The following is a 23,584-nucleotide window of genomic DNA, read 5'->3' as shown; positions in this document are numbered from 1 at the left end:
AAAGTGGCCCAACTAAAAGATTCATATTTCTTTACGTACTACTTGAATATGTAATAAAAATGGGGGTTCCTATTTTTTAAAAACGCAGTTGATATCCGTTCGACCTATGGCAGCGCCATCTAGCGGGCCAACCATAGCGCCCTCTGGTTTCCCCCTACAAGCTTGACGAGTTTCGTTCTTTGTAGTTTTTTCGTTTGATGCTTATTTCGTGAAATGTTTGGCTCAGTCACCATCAATGGACCACCGTGTACATAGCTATAAGTAAAACAAAAATGAATTTTTTTACCGAATAGGATCTGTAAAATCGTTTCAGAAAGATTGCAGGTCGTGCGCCTCGATTCTGTCGTCGCTGATAGGCCGAAAGGTGGAAAACAATTGTCGGTCTCCCCTTTCGAACAAACGAATGAACTCGCCGAGCGCTCTGGATGAAAACTGTTCACTGCGCATCGGCTACTGTATGCTGTGCGAACTCTGTCGCTTTATTTAAATCGAATACATGGTATTACACTTGTTTTGCTTTTATTATTGTTAATCTTATAACCTCTCTTCAAGACACTGTCCATTCCGTTCATCCGATATTCCAGGTCTTTTGCCGTTTCCAACAGTATTACAACGTCATCGGCAAACCTCATCGTGTCAAGGAAGTATATCGAGAACCATCGATATTCTGTTGTATAAATGTCGATATTACTTCCCGGAGACATAGATATACTTTAAGTGGTATATCGTTGCCGTTTGTACTGCGGCAGGGCCGAGGAGCCGCGGGCGAGCGCGCTGTCGTGTCCGCGAATGCGCTGGCCGGCGCTGCCGCTGCACCTGCAGCGTCTGAGACGGCGGCTGTGCTGCTGCCTGGACCTCGACGTGCGTTTCCGCTGCTACTGGTGGTGCGGCGGGCTCGCCTCGGCCTTCACCAGGTAAACCCACTCACGATTTACCTTCAGATAACGTGTTCTTCAAAAACTGTGCGGACACGCTCTGTCAGGTGCTTTCATCTGGGGGCTTCTGCATCTACATACATTCTCCGCGAGCCACCGAATGGTGTACGACGGAGGCTATCGTGTATCAGTACGAGTCAGTTCCTTTTCTGTTCCACTCACAAATGGAGCGAGACAGGAACGACTGTGTATTTGCAGACAACCTTGCAGGTGGAACAACCACAGCTATGAGCAGTCATCTTGGGTATTAATAATGGCTTCAGCTGTATTTAGTCCTTTTTTATTAGGATCACTAAAAGCCACATCTTCATGACAGAGCACGCAGCTGCGTCCCCTGCACACTGTTCCGTATATTGCAATCTGGCTGTTTTTATTCTATGACGTACCGTCTTTTAGTGGTATTTTATTTTGACAGACAACGAATGTTGGATAAAAAGATTATGAGCATTTCCACTTTAATGTTGTCATATGTTAACTTGAAGATGTGGCTCTTAGTGCCACGAAACCGATTGTGATTCAATAATAAATGACTAAATACAGCAGAATCAGTTATTAAAACCAAAGATGACTGTCTATTTACCTCCATACGAGCACTAACGTATCTTATCTTGTCTTCCCGGTCCTTACGCGAAATGTATGTTAACGCCAGTAGAATCGTTCTGCAGTCCACAGCACATGTCCGTTCTTTAAATTTTCGGAGTAATGTTTCTCTTTACAGATTCCCATTCGAGTTCATGAAACATCTCCGTAACACTCACGTGTTGGTCGAATCTACCAGTAACAAATCTCAACCACTTGCATAAATTCCTTTGATCTGACCTGGTGGAGGTCTCCATTACTTGAGCAGTACTCAAGAATGGGTCGCATTAGTATTCTGTACTTGGTCTCATTTCCATATGAACCACAGTTCCCTGAAACTCTCCCAGTTAATCAAATACGCCTTCCCTACAACCTCTTTATCTGCTAATTTCATTTCATACCGCTTTGAAACATTATGCGTAGACATTTAATCGCTATGACTTTAATAAGCTGCACTCCATAAATACTGTATTCGAAGAATACAGGCATGTTTTTCGTACTCACCTGCATTGAAATACGAGGGCTATTTGTAAAGTAAGGAACGATAGGTCGCGAAATGGAAACCACAATGAAAATCAAAACTGTTTTATTTGCAACAGTTGACTACAACTTCCAGCTACTTACCTCCATAGTCGCCGATCCGACTTAGACGTTTGTCGTAGCGTTGTACCAACTTTCCAATACCCTCGTTATAGAAGGCAGCCGCCAGTGCTTTCCGCTAATTCTCTACTCTGGGCTGCAGCTCGTTGTCTGTGCCAAAATGTTGTCTTCATAGCCAGCGGTTCATGTGAGCGGAGATGAAATTCAGAGGGAGACAACTACGGACTGTATTGTGGGTAATCAAACATTTCCAATTGAAAACCATGCAGGAGCATCTTCATTGCCCTTGCAGAATGCGGCCGAGAATTGTCTTGAAGAAGAAAATGCACGACAGTTATGTTATGTTGGCTGCATAGCTTCAGGCGAAATTTCTCACCAGGCCTTCGTACTTGGCGGGAGACACTATTGTTCTTGGTATCATTATGCGCTCCCTGTGTGCTCAAAACTAAAAAGAACTACGTAATGCGATCGACCGACATACTAGAGACACTGCCCAAAACACCTGTGCAAAACATCATCGGATTTTCACTGTTGTTTCCATTTCGCGACCGATCGTTCCTTACTTTCCGAATAGCCCTCGTACATTCTCCTACATTTATATTACGCTGCCATTCATCACACGAAACAGAAATTCTGTCATGCTGCATCATTCTACAGTCAATCAACGATGATACTTGCCCATATACACAGGGTCATCAGCAAATAGTTAAAACTAAGAAGGTAATGAGGATTCTGGGACAAATTTGAGTTTTGCCTTGGGATTGCCTACATGCAGGGGCAGGGACATTGACGTCTCAAGCCATGCTTCCTATTACCTATCACATGACAAGCCACACCCCTCTATCATCTTCATCTCCAACCAATGATAGCAAAGCATTAACAATGAAACAACCAATCAAAAGTAGCTCAAATGTCCTTTTTTGCCACACTGTGCTCCAGATTTTCCCAGTCAGTCATAGCAAAGAATTAAAAATGAAATAGGAAATCAAAAAACCAAGATGGTAGAATTAGTTCAAATGTGCTACATGTTCCACCCCATCCCCATTTGTGCCTCCAACCAATCACAGGAAAGTATTAAAAATGAAACAACCGATCAAAAATCCAAGATGGGGAACTAGCTCAATTCCGCTTTAGACCCACACATCTTTCCCCCTTCTGCCCAACCAGTCCAGCTGTAGTATTAAAATGATGTGTGCAAACGGCACCAAATTGCCCAGTGAGAACCTAGTATTTTAGCTGCTATTAAAAAAAAGAGCCTATCACAATGATGAACCATCTCGGCTGTGTATCTGTAGGACCTAAATACAGACCATTAAAACTTGGGAATATTTAATTTGAAGATTCATTGTGCTTGCAAAGTGTGCACAATCGTACATATAATACTATTTTATTTTGCTCGAATTTTCGTAGAGATCTGTAGTTATATTCACATAATATGATAAGCATTCTGCGCATGTGTGCCTTTTTGTACCCCATAAGCGACAATTTTATTTACTTTCAAAGCATCGGCTATGCCATTGTCGTTGGAAATGTTACATCTCTGTCACAATCTTTGGTCACCTCATGAGTGCGTATAAACAAATCATGTCGGTCTGTAGTTTAAGTGCTAATAAAACACCTTCTTCCTGCCTAAAATCGACCTGATGAAAAAACCTTTTTACTTGCATCCTTCCTAAAATCGTGTTGTGTGTGTGAGTGTAGTCGTGTTTCTATTAGATGCTGGTGAAGTTGATTATAGGTTTGGAGAGCCATAGTTCCAGTTGGAGCAACGTGTTAAATAATCAATTACATCTTTTATAACGATGTATTATCTTATATCCCCTTCAAAAGTGATAATGAAAAACGTATACATCATCACATTGCTTACACTTAACGTATTTAGATACCGTTATAATGTAAACATTGCATTTTCTTGCACTGTTGATGTATTTTGCGGACATTTCACGGAATATTGTGACAGTTGAGAAACATCATAAATGAGGTAAAATAATTAATTTTTGCATTACGCTATGGTACAAATTTTGTACTTGAACTCAACTAGGTCCCAGTCATCTCTCGTAATTGTCATCTAATGACATATTATGTTCGCTTCCCCACTCATGGCACATGAGTTCATAATCATGTTTTATTGATACCAATTTGACAAATGTGTGTGAAAAATAACATCTAGATACTTGACATAAGCATTGTGATACAAGACACAAACATCGCACTTTTTTGTGTTGCTGATGTATTCTGCAGATATTTTACAATATTGTGACATTTGACGAGCATCATAGATACCAAAAATAATTAATTTGGGGCTGTGTTGTGTCTTACAATACGGTACACCTATCGAAATTTGAATGTTGTTAACACTGCAAGTATCTGTTGGTGACAGTAAGCATCTGAGGAATAAATCAGCAGTTGACTTTATTTCATGTTTGCCAGGGTTTGCAGAATAGTATTTAAAGTAAAATTCATCTTTAGTAACTGATTCATTAATAAAATTTGTAAGCAAATGTCGGTTTAGTTATTTGTAGAGAATATGCTGTATATTCACTCTAGCAATCCACTACAAATTATATATAGCTTCCAATGAAATGTACTGATGCGACTTGTCAGACAGCCTAGAAAACGAATTTTTTTGTCAGCAATGAAAACGTAGTTGACAGCATTTTCAGCTACCTAGAAAACATGTTTTCAGGGTTCCTATTCCAAATATTGTGTACTTACTCCAGTCTAAAAGTCCTAGAAGTTTGTAACGGCAATTTCTGAACACTCTGCATATGTTCTTGTATTTTCAGTGGAGTAACCCGCAACTGTACACGTATTCGAAAGTATTTCTTCATGAATAAGTTGTAGCTTATGTCACTGAATCAGTGAGATTGGCTGTCTTCACATTTATTTCACAGTAACTCATGTCTCTAGGTAATTTAGAAATGTGTGGAACGCAAAAATATGACAACTGTTTCGATAATTAAGTAGAAAAATAGTTAAGAACCATCAATATCCTTACGACAGATATGACTCACTGCTTTCCCACTGCTTGGAGAGCTGTACTCCGTTCATCACAAAACTAAACCTCATGTAAACTGTTGTGACTTGGCAAGACAGCCAAGTCACAATGAGAGGAAGCCGAAAGGCACGCGTTAAGCTCACGCAGATTGACGTGAGGTCTGGAACAGTTAAAGGAATTAATAGTAGCAAATAAAGTACGTAGTTGATGTAATACTTAACTTTAATCCACAATTGTAGAACATCTCTCTTGACGGTACATGTTATAACCACAATATAAAATAATATCAAATGCTATGGCGCCTTGCTAGGTCGTAGCAAATGACGTAGCTGAAGGCTATGCTAACTATCGTCTCGGCAAATGAGAGCGTAGTTGTCAGTGATCCATCTCTGGCTAAGTCGGCTGTACAACTGGGGCGAGTGCTAGTACGTCTCTCTAGACCTGCCGTGTGGAGGCGCTCGGTCTGCAATCACTGACAGTGGCGACACGCGGGTCCGACGTATACTAATGGACCGCGACCGATTTAAAGGCTACCACCTAGCAAGTGTGGTATCTGGCGGTGACACCACATAAACATTACACTATACATTCTTCCGCGTTTGCTGGAACCTCACTGCATTTCGTTTCTCGTGGAGCGGAAGCCAAGCTGTCTCGAGTACAGTCAAATACGATAATGAGGATGCGACAACGCTGTGCGTTACGCGTATATCGACTCAGCGATGATACGGGAGAACAGGTTTACCGCTACATTTAGCTAGGACAACATTGGCCAGGCAAGTGATTCCGCTAACCTGCAGTGATGTGAAGAGCTGCAGTAAAGACGTAAAAAGAGACCGGAGAAACAATAGAGCTTTGGGTAACATTTAATTTTTAAACGAAAGGAAATAATATATGACAAAACTCAGGCGATACGTTTCTTAGGTGACCGGACGGGAAACATAGCATGGTTTTGGTCTTAGCTAACATAGTATTCTAATTAAAAAAGAGAGTGATGAAAATTCCTGACTTTAACAAGGGTAATTTTTTTGCATGAGCTATGTGTCGGGTAGAAGCGCTCTGCTGATTTCACATGTAGCTAAATTCTGAAGCCACTGAAGGTACTGCAGTCAGTTATCTGGTAGTCCCTGAACTCCTTCCATATTGGACTCCAAGGAGTACGGTACATTTCAGTACTGCTACGTTGGTAACGAGGCGATCAGCAACAGAATCCTAACCACCAAAAATTCCACATTTCCTCCCCCTCTTTTCTGACGTGCTGCTCTGCATTTCGTGACGTGTGACAAAGCTTCATGTATTAGTTCCAGGACGTTTGACAGCTTAAACGTCTTGTTTTTTTTTTTTTTTCGAGTCAAATCCCTTACCTTGGCTCCACATGAAATGTATTGGATTCAGATTGCAGAGCTATGGTGACGACTGTAAAAATGCAGCATTTGTACAGTGTGCTCGACGCCGCGAAAATTGTTTTCCATGTTTCTAAGACGCTTATCAGTCCGGCTCGTGTGAGACCACATCTATCCTATAAAACATTTTAAATAAAGAGTATTTAATTTTTCATTTTTCTCCAAAAAATTTAATTGTGCAATATTTTTTTAACTTCAACACTCTTTAACAATCTTCTATAAGATATCGATAATTAAGAATGTAAATTTGCAATTTAAACCAGAATTTTGCATCTGATATGTAGTCGGAAACTGGAAGACGAGCTTTTTTTGTTGAAAATGATGGTTAAGTATAAGTAACATATATTTGATGAATTTCATATTTAAATGATTTAGGTACTGAAATCGAATAAAAAGAATTATAGACTATGACGAGTTTCCAACCGCCGCCAACCAGCACACAAGAATATCAGTCTACGACGCTATCGTTGCGCCACAAAGACAACTAAAATACTCTATATACCCGTCTTGTCAGAGATGGTTGCGGGACTCGGCTGTTCGATACAGGATGTCAAAGCAAACCCCTTTCAGCCGTCTAGTTTCCAAACTTATTTTATTTGACTACCAGTTTCGGCGGTTAATTACTCCATCGTCAGGCCCCTGACTAACATGTGGGAAGATTCCACCTCGGTTCTGGTCAAAACAGGGGCCAGAATTCTGTATTGTAGATTTCTGCTTCCTATAGCGATCACTTATGATGGTTGACGTAATCGCTATAGCAAGCCGAAATTTACTAATACCGAAGATTACTGGCCCCTGTTTTGACCAGAACCGAGGTGGAATCCTCCTTCACGTCGGTCAGGCACCTGAAGATGGCGTAGTAAATCGCAGAGACTGGTAGCCAATTAAAATAAATTTGGAAACTAAAGGGCTGAAAGGTGTTTGACTTGACATCTCCAACTAAAATACGTTTTCTTATACACTATGTGATCAAAAGTATACGGACACCTCCAAAAACATACATTTTTTTGTATTAGGTGCATTGTGCTGCCACTTGTTGCCAGGTACTCCATATCAGCGACCTCAGTAGTCATTAGACATCGTGAGAGAGCGGAATGGGGCCCTCCGCGGAAGTCACGGACTTTGAACGTGGTCAGGAAATTGGGTGTCACTTGTGTCATACGTCTGTGCGCGAGATTTCCACACTCCTAAACATCCCTACGTCCACTGTTTCCAATCTGACAGTGAAGTGGAAACGTGAAGGGACATGTACAGCACAAAAGTGTACAGGCCGACCTCGTCTGTTGACTGACAGAGACCGCCGACAGTTGAAGAGGGTCGTAATGTGTAATAGGCGGACATCTATCCAGACCATCACACAGGAGTTCCAGACTCCCTCAGGATCCACCGCAAGTACTATGACAGTTAGGCAGGTAGTGAGGAAACTTGGATTTCATGGTCGAGCGGCTGTTCATAAGCAACACATTACGCCAGTAAATGTCAAACGACGCCTTGCTTGGTGTAAGGAGGGTAAACATTGGACGATTCAACAGTGGAAAAACTTTGTGTGGAGTGACGAATCACGGTACACAATGTGGCGATCCGATGGCAGGGTGTATGTATGGCGAATGCCCGGTGAACGTCATCTGCCAACGTGTGTAGTGCCAACAGTAAAATTCGGAGGCGGTGGTGTTATGGTGTGGTCGTATTTCTCATGGAGGGGACTTGCACCCCTTGTTGTTTTGCCTGGCACTATCAGAGCACAGGCCTACATTGACGGTTTAAGCTCCTTCTTGCTTCCTGCTGTTGAAGAGCAATTCGGGGATGGCGATTGCATCTTTCAACACGATCAAGCACCTGCTCATAATGCACGACCTATGGCGGAGTGGTTACATGACAATAACATCCCTGTAATGGACTGGCCTGCACGGGGTCCTGACATGAATCGTATAGAACACCTTTGGGATGTTTTGGAACGCCGACTTTTTGCCAGGCCTCACCGACCGATATTGATACCTCTCCTCAGTGCAGCACTCCGTGAAGAACGGGCTGCCATTCCCCAAGAAACCTTCCAGCACCTGATTGAACGTATGCCTGCGAGAGCGGAAGCTGTCATCAAGGCTAAGGGTGGGCCAACACCACATTGAATTCCAGCATTACCGGTGATGGGCGCCACGAACTTGTAAGTTATTTTCAGCCAGGTGTCCGGATACGTTTGAGCACATAGTGTATTTATTACATACCGTTTCTTGAAAACTGTCAGAACTGGTTTTTCTCTGTAATCTTCTGAAAAACATTAAGAACAAATTTTTTCTCGCCTAAGCATCTTCCACGCGAGTGTTTTATTAGGAAGCAGGAGACAGTGCCATCCATTTCCACAGCGCGTATTAACAGTGATACAATTAAGTCACAAATAGCGATTACGGCAACTGTGCCTTAACGCGATTTTTGAAATAGAAATTATGTAGCTAAGGTGTGATTAAGGAAAACATTGATGGCTGTTTCGAGAATGAAATTTTTCATTCTGCAGCGGAGTTGTGCGCTGATTTTGAAACTTCCTGGCAGATTAAAACTGTGTGCCGGACCGAGACTCGAACTCAGGTCCCGGGAACTGTGCCTGTGTGCCGGATCGAGAGTCGAACTCGGGTCCCGAGTTCGAGTCTCGATCCGCCACACAGTTTTAATCTTCCAGGAAGTTTCAAAATCAGCGCAAATTCCGGTGCAGGAGTGAAAATTTCATTCTGGAAACATCCCCCAGGCTGTGGCCAAGCCATATCTCCGCAATATCCTTTCTTCTAGTAATGCTGGTCCTGGAAGTATCACAGAAGAACTTCTGTGAAGTTTGGAAGGTAGGAGACGAGGTACTGGCAGAAGTAAAATTGTGAGGACGGGTCTGGAGTCGAGCTTGGGTAGCTCAGCTGGTAGAGCACTTGCCCGCGAAAGGCAAAGTTCCCGAGTTCGAGTCTCGGTCCGGCACAGAGTTTCAATCTTCCACGAAGTTTCATTGATGGCTGTTGCTGCATTAGAATGTCTTAAAGGTACTTTTACAGTGATATCTGATACATAAGTTGGACCTACTTCCAAGAGCGGGACAAAAAACTGTGGTTGCTGACCCTATCACAGCGTTTGTGTTTGTTTACATCAGGTTTATTGTTATGGTGAACGCAGCATAGTGTCGCTCGAGCTGTCAAAAGAGTAACAACGTTTTCACAGTCTCACCACTGTATGTGTTAGACTGTGATGCAATGGTTTGGAAAAAAACGACATTTTGTCTATGGAGTGCGTGATTCATTGTTTTGTATTTTTTTTTTTTTTGTTCTGTTTAAGACGCAATGACATGTTTATGACACAGTCATAACCGGTTTCGGCCGTACAATGACCGTCTTCAGATTGTAAAGGTGGCATACACATGCGTTGTCAAAAACAAAAGAAAAAAAGTACTGTGATGCAAGCGATTGTAACCATAGAGTAAATATCTCTGGAGTGAGGATTCACATGCGCGGAACAGATTTTGTGTTGTCAACATACATTGCCGGCCTGGTCACGTGATCTCTGGACGTCGTGTGTTTGTCCGTTTAGCGCCCTGTATATTTAGAATGTCACTACATCCCTAATACAGACGGATTGTTTTCGTACATGACGTGGATTATTTATATACGTTGCGCAGACATTTTAACAGTATCCATTTGATACCGAGAATAAACCAGCTACGTAACTTTTAAGGGCAAGTGATATTATATCCTGCTTCTTTGTGATAGGTGTCACAGTTCATATGCACTCGATTTTCGACAGTTTTCGGTATGATACGGCACTTTATAGTATTACCGAGCCTGACGTACATTTATGCAGTGATAGTCTTGGAAAACGACTTGACAGTACGCTAGTACTTTTGCAAGTGTCCGAAAAAACACCGAATTTGACACACATTAGCGATTACATCGCCGCTAATTCGTCCTTTTTTCTGACATTTCTGCGTATTTATTTTCTTGTTTTTGCGACCTAAACCACAATTTTTCTTACTAGTGACACTTTGAAGTATTTATTTAACGCGTTTTACGTACTTGCTCCCAGTTTATTAAATAAATAGTAGACTGAGTAATCTATATACATAATCGACAAGTCACTGATAAATGCATGGGGGATAATATTTGCTGAAACAACTAACCATTCCCTTTCCTGTTTCACTAGCAAATTTACGAGAGGAAGCAATTGTTTGTAAGCTTTTGTACGAACCTTAATATGTGTTATATAGTCATAAAATCGTACAAAAATACGCCTACTGAATCAAGCCTTAATTATAATGCGTCTCGAAATTTTTAAACATGTACAGTGTCACTTACTAATATGATAACTATAATTAGAGCTACATGGGAACAAATGGCAGGAATGGGGGAAAGAAATACAGTAGAAGAAGAATGGTTAGCTTTGAGGGATGAAGTAGTGAAGGCAGCAGAGGGTCAAGTAGGTAAAAAGGCGAGGGCTAGTAGAAATCCTTGGGTAACAGAAGAAATATTGAATTTCATTGATGAAAGGAGAAAATATAAAAATGCAGTAAATGAAGCAGGCAAAACGGAATACAAACGTCTCAAAAATGAGATCGACAGGAAGTGCAAAATGGCTAAGCACGGATGGCTAAAGGATAAATGTAAGAATGCAGAGGCGTATCTCACTAGGGGTAAGACAGATACTGACTACAGGAAAATTATAGACACCTTTGGAGAAAAGAGAACCACTTCTATGAATATCAAGAGCTCAGATGGAAACCCAGTTCTAAGCAAAGAAGGGTAAGCAGAAAGGTGGAAGGAGTATATAGAGGGCCAATACAAGGGCGATGTACTTGAGGACAATATTATGGAAATGGAAGAGGATGTAGATGAAGATGAAATGGGAGATATGATACTGCGTGAAGAGTTTGACAGACCACTGAAAGGCCTGAGTCGAAACAAGGCCCCAGGTGTAGACAACATTCTAATAGAACTACTGATGGCCTTGGGAGAGCCAGTCCTGACAAAACTCTACCATCTGGTGAGCAAGATGTATGAGACGGGCGAAATACCCCGAGATTTCAAGAAGAATATAATAGTTCCAATCCCAAAGAAAGCAGGTGTTGACAGATGTGAAAATTACCGAACTATCAGTTTAATAAGTCACGGCTGCAAAATACTAACACGAATTTTTTACAGACGAATGGAAAAACTAGTAGAAGCCGACCTTGGGGAAGATCAGTTTGGATTCCGTAGAAATATTGGAACACGTGAGGCAATACTGAGCCTACGGCGTATCTTTGCAGCTAGATTAAGGAAAGGCAAACCTACGTTTCTAGCATTTGTAGACTTAGAGAAAGCTTTTGACAATGTTGACTGGAATACTCTCTTTCAAATTCTGAAGGTGGCAGGGGTAAAATACAGGGAGCGAAAGGCTATTTACAATTTGTATAGAAACCAAATGACAGTTATAAGAGTTGAGGGTCATGAAAATGAAGCAGTGGTTGGGAAGGGAGTGAGACAGGGTCGTAGCCTCTCCCCAATGTTATTCAATCTGTATATTGAGCAAGGAGTGAAAGAAACAAAAGAAAAATTCGGAGTAGGTATTAAAATCCATGCAGAAGAAATAAAAACTTTGAGGTTCGCCGATGACATTGTAATTCTGTCAGAGAAAGCAAAGGAGTTGGAAAAGCAGTTGAACGGAATGGACAGTGTCTTGAACGGAGGATATACGATGAACGTCAACAAAAGCAAAACGAGGATAATGGAATGTAGTGGAATTAAGTCGGGTGATGCTGAGGGAATTAGATTAGGAAATGAGACGCTTAAAGTAGTAAAGGAGTTTTGCTATTTGGTCGAAGTAGAGAGGATATAAAATGTAGACTGGCAATGGCAAGGAAAGCGTTTCTGAAGAAGAGAAATTTGTTAACATCGAGTATAGATTTAAGTGTCAGGAAGTCGTTTCTGAAAGCATTTGTATGGAGTGTAGCCATGGACGATAAATAGTTTGGACAAGAAGAGAATAGAAGCTTTCGAAATGTGGTGCTACAGAAGAATGCTGAAGATTAGATGGGTAGATCACATAACTAATGAGGAGGTGTTGAATAGGATTGGGGAGAAGAGAAGTTTGTGGCACAACTTGACTAGAAGAAGGGATCGGTTGGTAGGACATGTTCTGAGGCATCAAGGGATCACCAATTTAGTACTGGAGGGCAGCGTGGAGGGTAAAAATGGTAGAGGGAGACCAAGAGATGAATACACCAAGCAGATTCAGAAGGATGTAGGTTGCAGTAGGTACTGGGAGATGAAGAAGCTTGCGCAAGATAGAGTAACATGGAGAGCTGCATCAAACCAGTCTCAGGACTGAAGACCACAATAACAACAACGGTATGTACCCATGAAAAGCCCACATCTCGTGTTCGTGCGGTAGCGTTCTCGCTTCCCACGCCCGGGTTCCCGGGTTCGATTCCCGGCGGGGTCAGGGATTTTCTCTGCCTCGTGATGGCTGGGTGTTGTGTGCTGTCCTTAGGTTAGTTAGGTTTAAGTAGTTCTAAGTTCTAGGGGACTGATGACCATAGATGTTAAGTCCCATAGTGCTCAGAGTCATTTGAACCATTTACCCATGAAAAGTTACTGTCCCTCCTTTCGCATATTTTTCTTTGCATCCGTAGCAACAACAGTAATTCACCGTCGCTATTACGCTATAAACAAACGGTGAAACACAACAAAAACTCTTGATATTATAAACTTCAAACGCTGCAGAAAGCACACACGCACATCGAAGTCCCGAAAACACGTGACAATCCAGGTTTAATGTTGACAACATGCGCAGAACGCAATGCGCACTCCAGAGATATTTACTCTATGAGCGTAACGCAGACTACAGGTGTCGGTGGTGTGTGTGCTCGCAGGCGGCTGACGTACGCGGCGGCGGCGCAGCAGGCGTGCTGGCGGCTGAGCGGCCCGCTGGTGTGCGCGCTGACGCCGCTGCTGGCGCGCGAGGCGGTGCCCGGCTACTCGACGCAGGAGGCGGCGTTCGCGGCCGCCGTGCCCGCCTTCGGCCGCCTCTGCGCCCTCGTCGCTGCGCCCTGCTGCGCGCGCCTCGCGCCGCCCACCGCCGCCTACCTGACTGGCGTCTCGGGGCTGCTCACCGCCGCAGGACTCTACGGTGAGTGGCGCTCCCCACAGCTGTTCGCTGCTCTGGCGATCGGCCCTAATGAGCTGAGGCGGCCGAGGAATACAAGCCTCCAAATACAGGCTGGGCAGAATGAAAACTGACTCAAAAAAAAAAAATTACGTCTTTACAAGCTCACTTACAATTTTCCACTTGAACATTTAATTATGTACTATAAACGACACAAACTACACTCCTGGAAATGGAAAAAAGAACACATTGACACTGGTGTGTCAGACCCACCATACTTGCTCCGGACACTGCGAGAGGGCTGTACAAGCAATGATCACACGCACGGCACAGCGGACACACCAGGAACCGCGGTGTTGGCCGTCGAATGGCGCTAGCTGCGCAGCATTTGTGCACCGCCGCCGTCAGTGTCAGCCAGTTTGCCGTGGCATACGGAGCTCCATCGCAGTCTTTAACACTGGTAGCATGCCGCGACAGCGTGGACGTGAACCGTATGTGCAGTTGACGGACTTTGAGCGAGGGCGTATAGTGGGCATGCGGGAGGCCGGGTGGACTTACCGCCGAATTGCTCAACACGTGGGGCGTGAGGTCTCCACAGTACATCGATGTTGTCGCCAGTGGTCGGCGGAAGGTGCACGTGCCCGTCGACCTGGGACCGGACCGCAGCGACGCACGGATGCACGCCAAGACCGTAGGATCCTACGCAGTGCCGTAGGGGACCGCACCGCCACTTCCCAGCAAATTAGGGACACTGTTGCTCCTGGGGTATCGGCGAGGACAATTCGCAACCGTCTCCATGAAGCTGGGCTACGGTCCCGCACACCGTTAGGCCGTCTTCCGCTCACGCCCCAACATCGTGCAGCCCGCTTCCAGTGGTGTCGCGACAGGCGTGAATGGAGGGACGAATGGAGACGTGTCGTCTTCAGCGATGAGAGTCGCTTCTGCCTTGGTGCCAATGATGGTCGTATGCGTGTTTGGCGCCGTGCAGGTGAGCGCCACAATCAGGACTGCATACGACCGAGGCACACAGGGCCAACACCCGGCATCATGGTGTGGGGAGCGATCTCCTACACTGGCCGTACACCACTGGTGATCGTCGAGGGGACACTGAATAGTGCACGGTACATCCAAACCGTCATCGAACCCATCGTTCTACCATTCCTAGACCGGCAAGGGAACTTGCTGTTCCAACAGGACCATGCACGTCCTCATGTATCCCGTGCCACCCAACGTGCTCTAGAAGGTGTAAGTCAACTACCCTGGCCAGCAAGATCTCCGGATCTGTCCCCCACTGAGCGTGTTTGGGACTGGATGAAGCGTCGTCTCACGCGGTCTGCACGTCCAGCACGAACGCTGGTCCAACTGAGGCGCCAGGTGGAAATGGCATGGCAAGCCGTTCCACAGGACTACATCCAGCATCTCTACGATCGTCTCCATGGGAGGATAGCAGCCTGCATTGCTGCGAAAGGTGGATATACACTGTACTAGTGCCGACATTGTGCATGCTCTGTTGCCTGTGTCTATGTGCCTGTGGTTCTGTCAGTGTGATCATGTGATGTATCTGACCCCAGGAATGTGTCAATAAAGTTTCCCCTTCCTGGGACAATGAATTCACGGTGTTCTTATTTCAATTTCCAGGAGTGTATGTACACTGACGTGCCCAAACATGATAACCACTGCTCACCACGACGTTGGATGCTGCTTGGTGGCGTTGCAGACATGTCACGCGATAGAAAAACAATGTAAGAGGAGCAGACTCGGACAGGGTGTCACCCTAGCAGGATGTGGGATGCAAATGGGTAAATCCATTGAGACAAGCGACTTCGACAAAGGGCAGATTATTATTACACAGAACCTGTGAACAAGTAACTCCAAAACGGTGAAGCTGGCCGAATGTTCGCGTGCTACTGTCGTGAGCATCTAGGAAAAGAGGTAGGACAGAGTAAACTATCTCCCGGGTTCGATTCCCGGCGGGGTTAGGGGTTTTCTCTGCCTCGTGATGACTGGGTGTTGTGTGATGTCCTTAGGTTAGATAGGTTTAAGCAGTTCTAAGTTCTAGGGGACTGATGGCCATAGATGTTAAGTCCCGTAGTGCTCAGAGCCATTTGAACCATTTTTAGTAAACTATCAATAGGTGCTAAATGGTTGGACATCCACGACTCTTCACAGAACATGGGGTCCGTAGGTTTGTCTGCCCTGTAAAGTAGCATAAATGATGATCTGTGGCATCTCTTCAAGACAGCGCAATGCTGGTACACGCACAACTATTTCAGAGCACACCGTTCATCGTACATTGTTGAACAAGACACTCCGCAGCAGACCATCATTACATGTTCACAAGTTCACCCAGCGATATGTTCCATTACGATTTCAGTGGGCACTGGACCATCACGGTTCGACTATTGATCAATGGAAACGTGTCGGCTCTTCAGGTGAACCACATGTTTCTGCACTAGGTCGATGGCCGTCTCCACAAACGCCGTTATCGAGGCGAACGGCGGTTCGAAAGTGCAGAGCGCCACGGACGAAGGCTGGTGAAAGCAGTATTATACGGGACTTGTGGTAGTAATTGAAGACACGCTGACAGCTCCAAACCACGTGCATCCCTTCGTTCTTGATGTCCACTTCCGCGGTCATGTTGTCTTTCAGTAATTTAATTGTCCGTGTCTCGGAGCCAGAACCGTGCTCCAGTGGTTTGAGGCGCATTATACTGAACTCACGTTGATGTCTCGGCGACCAAATTCGCCTAGTGTAGATCCTATGGTACCCATCTGAGTCGCTTTCGGACACCATCACCGCGTACGTAACTCAGTGGCCTGTTGTTAAGTGGAATTACATGACCTGCGAATAGACAACTAATGCCACATATCTCCACAAACCTACCAACAAATTGCCGGATCCCTGTCACGCAGAATCACTAATGTGTTTCGTTCCAAAGAGCGTCGAACAAGCTATTGAGCAGGATGTCATAATGTTTTAGCCCATCCGTGTATTATAAAAGTGTATGTAAGTGTGTGTGTATGTACGTTCCATATCTCCTACTAAACCACTTGATCGATTTCAATCATACTTGGTACATGTATCACTTACTGCCTAGAAAGAACCACTTTCTTTTTTTATTCTCGAGTCAGAAACATACAGGCACATGTTCATACATTTTACACAGCTATGATTAAATTCCTTTTGACCAAAACCTGGTCACTTTCAGTGCATTTTCTGTTGCTCGTTGAAGATCATCTTCTGTACAGGAGACTAGGCACAGTCGACACCGAAGCATGTGCCGAACTGTCTGCTCTTCTCCACAGTCACACCGAATATCATATGTATCAGTGTATCCCCATCTTGCCAAGTTAACTTTTGATCTTCCAACTCCGGATCTCATTCTATTCAGGGACTTCAAAGTTGTCCATTCCACGTCATGACCTTAAGATAAAGCTTCAACAACTCTTTTCCAACCAGGAGGAAGGTAGGTCGTAGCCCTCCATAGTTGGAACCTAGTTTTTTCAGCAGTGGTTCTAAGTTCCTTCAATGTCCTAAGGAAACCCTTCCATGACTTCGGTCGTTGCGGATGCGGTTCATGACCATACAGAGGATGGATAGTTTCCTGTTCCACTGCCTTTCTTTCCCTGTTCGCAGCTATCTCTCTTCGAACAGGTTGTGGTGCTATTTCTGCGAGGTGGTAAAGCCATTCGACTGGAGTGGATTTCAGGCAACCTGTTATAATTCTGCAGGTTTCGTTGAGAGCTACATCCACCTGTTTGGCGTTAGTTGAATTATACCTAACAGGACAGGCATACTCTGCCGCAGAATAGCATAGAGCCATTGCAGATGTTCGGATTGTTTGAGGCTGACTATCCCACTGTGATCCGGCCAGTTTCCGTAGGAGATTGTTCCTGATGGAAACTTTCGACTCGCATTTCATGCAGTGCCTTTTGAAAGTGAGAGATCCGTCTAGTGTCACTCCTAGATATTTTGGAGTGTCCTAGTATTCCAGTTCGACCCTCGACCATTTTATTTTCAACTTGCGAGTGGCTTCCTTGTTTCTCAAATGAAAAGCACACACTTTGAAGGGTTTGATTTAAGCTGGTTTGTGTTGTAGTATCTGGATAGACCTTCGACGGCATTCGTGAGTTTGTTCTCTACGGATTCAAAATCTGTACTCTGCGTCGCTAGAGCGAGGTCGTCAGCATATAACAAGCTCCTGGTGTTTGGGGCTATGGGTTGGTCGTTCGTGTATATATTAAACGGAATTGGAGCCAAAACACTTCCTTGCGGGAGGCCATTCTTCTGTAGCCGCCATCGACTACGCTGTCCTTGAAAGTCGACGAAGAACGTGCGATGCTGCAGAAGGGAGGAGATGAGTCTGGTTGGAGCTAAATCTTTAGTCAGATTGTAGGCCTTGAATAGTGGTAGCTGGTGGTTGACCGCATCATACGCTGTTGCGAAGTCGACAAATGCTACTCTTGTCACCTGCAAGGATAAGAACAATCTACTTCTCAAAGGGAGCTCACAACATGCAAACAGCCAAACTACATTCATCCAGTATTTAAGAACGGGGCACTTATTTACTTGCAATCAACTTTACACATAATTTATCATCTTTATGAGCCTTTTTCTTACTCAACTCTCCCCTCCCCCCACACAAAATGGTGAAACAAAAAAGTTACTTGCTTGCTTTATTTTTGCTGTTCATGCAGTAAAATTACCGCATCAGTGATGAACTTTTAATTTATTACTTCTTTACTAATAACTCTATTCGCAACACATTTAGAAGACAGTCTCCACATATACCACTGGATTTACTTGCTAAGTTATGTCATCGCACAATACATACTTAAACAGATATGACGTCATAAACATTGAGCTGCGTGAATACGAAACTCCAGGGCGACATTCGAGAGTGGAGTAGGAAATGCACAAAGAAAGGAAAGACGAGGAGATGAACAGGGAGACGAGGGAGGAGTAGGTGATCAGAGTGAAAGGAGAAAACGACGGAGAAAGTGAAGAGGAGATGGTTAGAGAAAGGAAATACGAGGAAATGAGCAGAGAGAGAAGAGAGAGAGCGAGAGAGAGAGAACGAGTGGGAGGAAATGGACACAGAGAGGTGGAGAAGGAGATGGACAGAGGAGGTAGGAGCAGATAGACAAAGAGAGCGGGGGGTTGCAGATGGAGGGGGAAGGAGCAGATAGACAGAGAGGGCGGAGAAGCAAATGCACAGAGAGGGCGGAGAAACAGATGGACAGAGAAGGCGAAGAAGCAGATGGACAGAGAGAGGGGCAAGACGAGTTAACAGACTGGTGGTGAAAGAGGTTGTCAGACAGATGGAGGAGAAGGATATGGACAGAGAGAGAGGGGAGGCGGAGGCACACAGAGATATAATTAATTGGAATAAATACAAATCTGGGCAACGCCAGGTACTCAGCTAGTTTCTTAACAAAAATTTAGTGTGTTTCAATGCCATGACCATGCGAATGTAAGCACAAGTCCCAATTTTTCGATATGGCGTTGTGATTTTTAGGTCTGACTCTCTTTGCTATTACCATCAGTGGTAATATGTTTGTGGTAAAGTCCCCTTTTCGATATTCAGTGTTCGTGGACAGCTTTGTAATATTTTGCTCCTCCTCTAGCCTTGAAACAACTACTCGTCAGTTGCAACTGACAATACGACGGTTCAAGAAGTGGGCAGATAGCGCAGGTTTTTGATTTTCCTCAGAGGAATATGTTTCTGTCAATTTTAATCGTGCCCGTCGCCCTTTTAACCTGCCTATAATTAAACTGAAGGACACTGTTCTCAATTTTAAAAGTTCAGTGAGGTTTCTGGGTCTCACATTTGATGATCAACTGACATGGTTACCACTTCTCAACAATATTAAAACCCAAGATTTAAAGGCATTGAATATTTTAAAATACCTCGACCACAGGTCATGGGGGGCAGATGGAACATGTCGGCTCCAATTTTAAAAGCGATCCCATTTTGACTATGGATGCACGGTTTGCAGTTCGGTTAGGCTGTCTTATCTTAAGGATCACTCCTTGATGTTCACCATAAGGGGATTCGACCAGACGGAGCATATAAAACTTTGTGTTCTGCCTTACGGCAGGTCTTGTCATGGTAGAAGCCTCGTCAGAGAGGTCCACCGCATGAGCGTCCAGGGAAGTGATTCCAGTGGTGGTTTCCCGTTGCCTTCCACTGATGAGGATGAAATGATAATGAGGACAACACAACACCCAGTCACTGAGCGGAGAAAATCTCCGACCCAGCGGGGAATCGAACCCGAGCCCCTTGGCGTAAAAAACCACCGCACTGACCACTCAGCTGTCGGGACGGACAGGATCATATAGGACAAGTCCGGTTCCTAGCCTCTCATTTTGAGCTGGTAAACCACCACTCACATCCAGTGGCTGGTTCTCATGCTGTGTCATGTATGCACCCACTCCCCACCCCACAGTTGCCGGCACTTCACTCCGTTCCATCCCTTCCAACGTAGTTACTATTCAGATATAGTCCACGAGCAGTGAAGGCATTCGGGATTCGCATGCAGCATGACTTAGCGGCACTCAGTGCTGACCGCCTTCCTGTGCTTCTTCGAGGCTGGAGTCGTTCGCCACCGTAGTTGATACGGAGACCCAGTATTGTTTATCAGTGTAAAACAAGAATTTTACTGCAGGCTACGTTTTTAAGTCGATCTTTTACAGAATTTTATCCGAGCGCTATTACTATGTGGTCATTTACACTAATGGGTCTAATCAAAATCTCTCAGTCGGCTGCGCTGTGTTATTTCCAGAAGTTGTCGAGTTTCGCTTACGTGGTGAATTCAAAGTGTATGACGCTGAATTACGTGCAGTCTTGAGTGCACTGGAAAGACGAGAAGTTATCCTACTACCAAATTTCTTATCTGCACCGACTCCCTAAGTAGCGTTTAGGCTATCCATTACAGGTGTTCAATAGAAAAGTATCTTCAGCTGATCCACGACAACCTTTTCCATTTACAAATACAGAGCAAGAAAGTGTCATCCTGCTGTGCACCAGGGCACGTGATCATTCTCGGTAATGAAGAATCGGATGAAGCAGCTAACAATACCTGCTAGGAAAATACAGGGTGATTCAAAAAGAATACCACAACTTTAGGAATTTAAAACTCTGCAACGACAAAAGGCAGAGCTAAGCACTATCTGTCGGCGAATTAAGGGAGCTATAAAGTTTCATTTAGTTGTACATTTGTTCGCTTGAGGCGCTGTTGACTAGGTGTCAGCGTCAGTTGATGCTAACATGGCGACCGCTCAACAGAAAGCTTTTTGTGTTATTGAGTACGGCAGAAGTGAATCGACGACAGTTGTTCAGCGTGCATTTCGAACGAAGTATGGTGTTAAACCTCCTGATAGGTGGTGTATTAAATGTTGGTATAAACAGTTTACAGAGAATGGGTGTTTGTGCAAAGAGAAAAGTTCTGGACGGCCGAGAACGAGTGATGAAAATGTAGCACGCATCCAGCAAGCATTTGTTCGCAGCCCAGGAAAATCGACTCGCAGAGCTAGCAGAGAGCTGCAAATTCCACAATCAACTGTATGGAGAGTCCTACGGAAAAGGTTAGTTATGAAACCTTATCGTCTGAAATTGGTTCAAGCATTGTCTGCAGCTGATAAGATTAAAAGAATCGATTTCTGTGATTTTATCCTTGCTCAAATGGAAACAGATGAATCTTTCGTTTCAAAGATTGTGTTTAGTGATGAAGCAACTTTCCACACTAACGGGAAAGTCAATCGTCACAATGTCTGTATATGGGGCACTGAGAATCCGCGGGAAACAACTCAGTATGAACGTGACTCGCCTAAGGTGAACGTTTTCTGTGCCATTTCAGCCAATAAAGTTTTTGGTCCCTTTTTCTTCGAAGGTGCTACTGTAACTGGACTACAGTATCTGGAGATGTTAGAGAATTGGCTGTTCCCTCAGCTCGAACAAGAAGCACAATAATTCATATTTCAGCAGGATGGAGCGCCACCACATTGGCACTTATCTGTCCGTAACTACCTGAACGTCAACTACCAGAGGCGATGGATCCGCCGCCAGACAGCCCGTGACAGAGCACTTCATCACTGGCCTCCAAGAAGCCCTGATCTTACCCCCTGCGATTTTTTCTTATGGGGGTATGTTTAGGATATGGTGTTTCGGCCACCTCTCCCAGCCACCATTGATGATTTGAAACGAGAAATAACAGCAGCTATCCAAACTGTTACGTCTGATATGCTACAGAGAGTGTGGAACGAGTTGGAGTATCGGGTTGATATTGCTCGAGTGTCTGGAGGGGGCCATATTGAACATCTCTGAACTTGTTTTTGAGTGAAAAAAAACCTTTTTAAATACTCTTTGTAATGATGTATAACAGAAGGTTATATTCTGTTTCTTTCATTAAATACACATTTTTAAAGTTGTGGTATTCTTTTTGAATCACCCTGTACAGTTTCTGAATGTGTTGCCCTCTTAGATGCAGTTACTTAACTGTCGAGGCACAGGGTCGCGCGTCTGTGGAAGCTGGAGTGGAACAACAAACTGCAGTCGGTGCAACCAGTGTCACGACATTGACGTTTCTCCTTCAGGCTGCCGTGGAGGGGGGCAGGGCTCTTAACGGGCCTCGGGATAGGGCACTGTCCTCCGAGTCATGGATTCCTCCTCAGGCAGGAGGATCCATCAGTATGCAGTGCTTGTGGTGCACAGGTGTCGGTAAACCACATTTTAACAGAATGCGTTTTATACCAAACCATGTGGGCTCCAACCAACTTACCAGCCGACCTGGCATTCTAGATTATGAATCAAATGTTGTCCGTATTTTAAAATTCTGCGTTATGTGTGATCTTCTCACAAGGGAACCTCCCCATCGCACCCCCCTCAGATTTAGTTATACGTTGGCAAAGTGGATAGGCCTTGAAACACTGAACACAGATCACTCGAGAAAACAGGAAGAAGTTGTATGGAACTATGAAAAAAATAAGCAAAATATACAAACGGACTAGTCCATCTGCAAGATAGGCAACATAAAGGATAGTGTAAGTTCAGGTTCGTCGTGGTCCCGTGGTTATCGTGTGCACCTGCGTAACAAAAGGTTCTTGGTTCAAGTCTTTCCTCCGATGAAAGGTTTATTTTCTTTATTTTCGCAAAGTTATGATCTGTCCGTTCGTTCATTGACGTCTCTGTTCACTATAATAAGTTTGGTGTCTGTGTTTTGCGACCGCACCGCAAAACTGTGCGATCAGTAGACGAAAGGACGTGCCCCTCCGATGGGAACCGAAAACATTTGATCGCAAGGTCATAGGTCAACCGATTCCTCCACAGGAAAACACGTCTGATATATTCTATACGACACTGGTGACGGCATGTGCGTCACATGACAGCAATAGGTTGTCGACCCACCTAACTTGTACACTTGGCGAATGGGTAAAAAGATTCTTCTACCTTGCCCGATTTAGGTTTTCTTGTGGTTGTGATAATCAGTCCCAAAAAAAGTGATGAAAACATAAGAGTTTGTCACATAAACTGCAACAAATGAATGCAACAGTTCCACAGTCGCTCAGTTTTCCCTGTGTTCTGTCAAAACATGTTTTTAACGTTTTCAAATTTTTCCGTGTGTAGAACGTCAAATCCTGCATATGTTCAAGCAAATCTGAACATGTCCTGGAATTTTGGAGATCGAAGTTGATTTTGTGTGAGTGCCTGAACTTTGATAATTGTCTGAAAATAAAAAATTAAAATTTTCACTCTAGGCAAAACTTGAACCAAGGTCCTCTCGTTCCGCAGTTGCTCACGCTAACCACGAGACCACGGCGTTCCTGAGCACAGTGTCTCCTTATTGCTGTATATCTTAAACATGGACTACTCAGTTTGTATATTATGCCTATTTTTTTCCTAGTTCCACACAACTTCTTCCTGTTTTCTCCATTGATCTGTGTTCAGTTTTTCAAGGCCTATCCAC

The 23,584-nt window shown here is 44.2% G+C and overlaps 1 long non-coding RNA gene across 1 annotated transcript in view; it reads left to right on the top strand.

Annotated features, from left to right (window-relative positions):
- The first annotated feature begins 13,505 nt into the window (after window positions 1-13,505).
- The window catches only part of LOC126474923 (uncharacterized), a 46,378-nt gene continuing 36,299 nt past the window's right edge, over window positions 13,506-23,584 (top strand). Inside the window, exon 1 of the long non-coding RNA XR_007586601.1 lies at window positions 13,506-13,643. This is a non-coding gene — a long non-coding RNA (uncharacterized LOC126474923). The remainder of the gene's footprint in view (window positions 13,644-23,584) is intronic.

This window comes from Schistocerca serialis, chromosome 4, assembly GCF_023864345.2.
Source record: "Schistocerca serialis cubense isolate TAMUIC-IGC-003099 chromosome 4, iqSchSeri2.2, whole genome shotgun sequence".
Lineage (NCBI taxonomy): Eukaryota > Metazoa > Arthropoda > Insecta > Orthoptera > Acrididae > Schistocerca > Schistocerca serialis.
The sequence above is the reverse complement of the archived record's forward strand: the minus strand, read 5'-3'. Positions and strand labels throughout refer to the sequence as shown.